Genomic DNA, 5,671 nt, shown 5'->3' with positions numbered 1-5,671 from the left:
AATGAGAATTAGAATTATAATACCTTGGAGAGCGCTTTTATTTTTCCAAAGCACTTTCCCATGTGCTCTCTCATAATAATAATAATTATAATAATAATACAGTGCGCTTTTATTTTTCCAAGGTGCTTTCATAGCAATTATCTCATTTTATGCTCACCACATCCCTGTGAAGTAGGGAGAGGCAGATATGATTATCGCCCTTTGGTAGATGAAGAACTTGAGGCCCAGAGAGGTTGGGACGTGCTGAAGATCCCAGAGCAAGCTAGCCAAGCAATCCATCAGTGGTAGGTGTGTGTTTGCCAAGCACTGTGATAAGCGCTGGGGTAGATATAAGATCATCAGATCAGACACAGTCCCCGCCCCACTTGGTGCTCACCGTCTAACGGGGAGTGAGAACAGGTGTCAAATCCCCATTTTACCGATGAGGAAACAGAGGCACAGAGAATTCGAGTGACTTGCCCAAGGTTACACAGCCGCCAGCCAGTGGGCTGTTCTCCATGCAGTAGAGATTCGACGTTGGATATTATTATCTCCCTCTAGACTGTAAGCTCTTAGTGGGCAGGGAATGTGTCTCTTTATTAAGCGCTTCTTGGGTACACCGCAGTACTCATATCTCGACTGACCTGTGACCAACTTACCCTTTTGATATCACGTCAAATTATGTCTAGGCTAGTGTGGCTCCCTGTTCCACTGGAATGAGAATTCGCTTCTGATCTACCAGTAAACTCTTCCAATTCAATAGACTTCAAATATAATAATAATGATGATGATGATGGTATTTGCTAAGTGCTTACTATGTACAAAGCACTGTTCTAAGTGCTGGGGAGGTTACAAGGTGATCAGGTTGTCCCACGGGGGGCTCACAGTTTTAATCCCCATTTTACCGATGAGGAAACAGAGGCACAGAGAATTCGAGTGACTTGCCCAAGGTTACACAGCCGCCAGCCAGTGGGCTGTTCTCCATGCAGTAGAGATTCGACGTTGGATATTATTATCTCCCTCTAGACTGTAAGCTCTTAGTGGGCAGGGAATGTGTCTCTTTATTAAGCGCTTCTTGGGTACACCGCAGTACTCATATCTCGACTGACCTGTGACCAACTTACCCTTTTGATATCACGTCAAATTATGTCTAGGCTAGTGTGGCTCCCTGTTCCACTGGAATGAGAATTCGCTTCTGATCTACCAGTAAACTCTTCCAATTCAATAGACTTCAAATATAATAATAATGATGATGATGATGGTATTTGCTAAGTGCTTACTATGTACAAAGCACTGTTCTAAGTGCTGGGGAGGTTACAAGGTGATCAGGTTGTCCCACGGGGGGCTCACAGTTTTAATCCCCATTTTACAGATGAGGTAACTGAGGCACAGAGAAGTTAAGTGACTTGCCCAAAGGCACACAGCTGACAGTTGGCGGAGCTGGAATTTGAACTCATGACCTCTGACTCCAAAGCCCGTGCTCTTTCCCTTGAGCCACGCTGCTTCTCTGTGTTTGAGACAGTTATTTAGGAACTGCTCTATACCAATGAGAGTACTTTTGCAGAGCCATGCAAGAGATTATTAATCCACCAACGGTATTTATTGAGCATTTACTATGTACAGAGCACTATACTAAGTGCTTGGGAGAGAGCGGTGCAACAGTTAGCGGACCTGTTCCCTACCTACAATGAGCTTACAGTCCAGGTAGGGAGATAGACAGTGATATAAATAGGTAATTTATAATATTTAAAGATATGTGCACAAGTGCTGTGAGGTTGAGGGTGGGGTGGATATCAAATGTCCAAAGGGCTGCATAAGCGATGCAAAGGAGAGAGGGAGCCGGGGAAAAGAAAGCTTAATCATGAAGGCTTCTTGGAGGAGACGTGACCATAATAAGGCTTTGTAGGTGGGGAGAGTGGTGGTCTGGTGTATATGGAGGGTTGTTCTGGACTAGGGGAAGGCCATGGAAAAGGGGTTTGTCATGAGGACAAGATTGGGGCCCAGTGAGTAAACTGGCTCTAGAGGATCAAAGAGTGTGGTCTGGGCTGTAGTAGAATTAGTAGTAAGATTATTAATCACTTGGGAGATTCAGCAAACGCTAAGGACTGGCAATAACCTTACAATTTACCTTGTATCTACCCCAGGGCTCAGAACAGTGCTTGGCACATAGTAAGCGCTTAACAAAGAGAAGCAGCGTGGCTCAGTGGGAAGAGCATGGGCTTTGGAGTCAGAGGTCATGGGTTCAAATCCCAGCTCTGCTGATTGTCAGCTGTGTGACTGGGCAAGTCACTTAACTTCTCTGTGCCTCAGTTACCTCATCTGTAAAATGGGGATAAAGATTGTGAGCCCCCTGTGGGACAACCTGATCACCTTGTAACCTCCCCAGTGCTTAGAACAGTGCTTTGCACATAGTAAGTGCTTAATACATGCCATCATTATTATTATTAAATACCATAATAATAATAATAATTATTATTAACCTGAAGAAGACTGAGTTTATGTCTTAGGCTACATGTTGGAAACCTTGTAGGCCGCCACTGAATTCTGCTGCCTAGACAGATTGGAACTTCAGCCTTAAGAATTTGCCATTTTGGAAAAAATCAAATGCAATTTACAAATTTTGTATTGCCTTAAACAGCTGGAAATTTTTCAGTAGCACTTGGTTTATAGTCTTTAGCTGGAGGATGCCATTTTGCTTTTAGCAGTAATTAACTAGAATCGGTTAATAATTCATCTAATAATAGTTATATTTTCTCTGCTCACACAGAGCATTTTTTTTTCTCGAGTGTTCACGCTGTTCTTTTCCTTTGACCTGGCAGGGTTTTAGATGCAATAGCTCTATAATCAGGCATTATAAAATCTACAAAAGAATGCAAAGATGCTTTGCTACTAATATCCCTTAAAGTACAATCTACTAATTTGAAAGTAAACATAAGCCTCAAGTAGTCATTTGTATTTCCCCTCGAATGGAATCTGGAAGCAAAAAATCCTTTCTCATTCTAATGATTTATAAAATGCTTCCTCAAACTTCATTCAGTAATTCATCTTGAAGTCTTAGAGCCATTCATGAACTGAAGACACAACTACTCTGCTATAAGTGTGAATCAAAACCTGCTAATATTATTTTCATTTAGGATATATATTAGGAGCGGGACAATGTGCTTTTGCCAATTTTAGAAATCTTAGGAATTTGTGTGGATGATATAGTTCTGGCAAGTGATAGGTTTTTAAAAATAGTTAAAGGAATAGAAAAGAAGTTGTGATTTTGAACCTGGAATAACTTTTATGTAACACCTTTCTAGTGGTTTTAAGTAATCCAGCCCAAGGATTTAACCGCTTTACATTTGCAGTTGCCGCGTGGCTCAAGGGAAAGCGCATGGGCTTGGAAGTCCGAGGTTGTGGGTTCTAATCCCGGCTCTGCCACTTGTCAGCTGTGTGACTTTGGGCAAGTCACTTAACTTCTCTGAGCCTCAGTTCCCTCATCTGTAAAATGGGGATTAAGACTGTGAGCCCTACGTGGGACAACCTGATTACCTTGTATCCCCCACAGCGCTTAGAACAGTACTTGGCACATAGTAAGCATTTAACAAATACCATAATAATAATAATTATTATTATTATTATAACCTGACACAGAGGTACTGTAGAAAGGAAGGTAGCAGAAAAGTTTTAAAGACACAAAAAAGTGCCTCTGTTGATATAAACTCTATGTTGATCAGTCATATTTATTGAGCACATACTGTGTACAGAGCGTTTGGGAGAGGACAATTTAACTGAGTCATTAGGCAGATTCCCTGCCCATATCAAACTTAGAGTTGCTGAGAGGGAGACACTGATCTAAATAAACAAGTAAATAAATGTTGCTGTATACACACACGTATGTAACTGTCCTTTGACTTCCGTGCTGAAGAGATTTTTAGCAGTATATGTGGGCGAGTGACATGTCCGACATAGTCCCTTCCACAGTCTGTGCTTGCAAAGATTGCACTTCTGCTTCCCGGTTTTATTTCCCACCCAGAATGGCTGGGTCCATTTTTATTTCTCCCTCTTGGTCCCAGAAGTCAATAACGATACAGATCTGGTTGGGATGTGGCACACCAGAGCAGAGGCTTTGGGAGAATTGGGAGACCAAGAATTGGTCTAGAAAACAGCATCAAATAGTGTCAGAGGAACCTGGGTTCTAATCCCGGCTCTGCCACCTACCTGCTCTGTGACCTTGGGTGAGTCATTTCACTTCTCTGGGCTTCAGTTACCTCAGCAATCGGTGGTATTTGTTGAGTGCATACTACGTGCAGAGCACTGTACTAAGCATTTTGGAAGAGTACAGTCTAAACGAGTTGGTAGACATGTACCCTGACCACCATAAGCTGACAGACCCATCTGTAAAATGGGGGTTAAGACTGTGAGCCCCTGTGGGACATGGACTGTGTCCAACCCGATTAGTTCTTATCTACCCCAGTGCTCAGTACAGTGCCTGATACATAGTAAATGCTTAACAAGTATCATTAAAAAAAAATCAAACTGATATGGGTGTGCGAATAACCCATGCCTCATCAGTCTCAATCCCCATTTTACAGATGAGGGAACTGAGACCCAGAGCAGTGAAGTGACTTGCCTAAGATCACGGAGCAGACAAGTGGAGGAGCCAGGATTAGAACCCCTGACCTTCTGACCCCCAGGCCCCAGAATGAATGAATGAATCCATTCCGCTCTGCTGCTTAGTACAGGGCTCTGCATTCTGGTAAGTGCTTAATAAATACCATTGATTGATAGATTATACATAGTAACAGAACATAAATACCATTAGTGAGTCAGACCAGTGATCTTTTCAACCCAGGATTCTGCTTCTGGCAACAACAACCGGGTGGTTGGAAAAACTATGCAGTATTTGCTCTCGGGGTTTGGAATAATAATTGGTAATTGTTAAGGCCTTACAGTGTGCCAAGCACTATACTAAGTGCTGGGGTAGATACAAGATCATCAGGGCCCACATGGGGCTCACAGTCTAAGTAGGAGGGAGAATGGGTATTGAATCCCCATTTTGCATTATGGGGGAACTGGAACACAGAAAAGTTAAGGGACTTTTCCAAGGTCACACAACAGACATGTGGTAGAGCTAGGTTTAGAAACCAGGTCCTCTGACTCCCCAGGCCTGGGGTTTACCATCGCTACTGTACTCTCCCAAGCACTTAGTACAGTGCTCTGCACACAACAAACACTCAATCAATGTTATTTATTGAGCAGTTCATCATCATCATCATCATCAATCATATTTATTGAGCGCTTACTGTGTGCAGAGCACTGTACTAAGTGCTTGGGAAGTACAAGTTGGCAACATATAGAGACAGTCCCTACCCAACAGTGGGCTCACAGTCTAAAAGGGGGAGACAGAGAACAAAACCAAACATACTAACAAAATAAAATAAATAGTATAGACATGTACAAGTAAAATAAATAAATAAATAGAGTAATAAATATGTACAAGCATATATACATATATACAGGTGCTGTGGGGAAGGGAAGGAGGTAAGATGGGGGGATGGAGAGGGGGACGAGGGGGAGAGGAAGGAAGGGGCTCAGTCTGGGAAGGCCTCCTGGAGGAGGTGAGCTCTCAGCAGGGCCTTGAAGGGAGGAAGAGAGCTAGCTTGGTGGATGGGCAGAGGGAGGGCATTCCAGAGCAGTTACTCTGAAC

The sequence above is a fragment of the Tachyglossus aculeatus genome, chromosome 2, assembly GCF_015852505.1.
Source record: "Tachyglossus aculeatus isolate mTacAcu1 chromosome 2, mTacAcu1.pri, whole genome shotgun sequence".
Taxonomy (NCBI): domain Eukaryota; kingdom Metazoa; phylum Chordata; class Mammalia; order Monotremata; family Tachyglossidae; genus Tachyglossus; species Tachyglossus aculeatus.
This window is presented reverse-complemented; position numbering follows the sequence as displayed.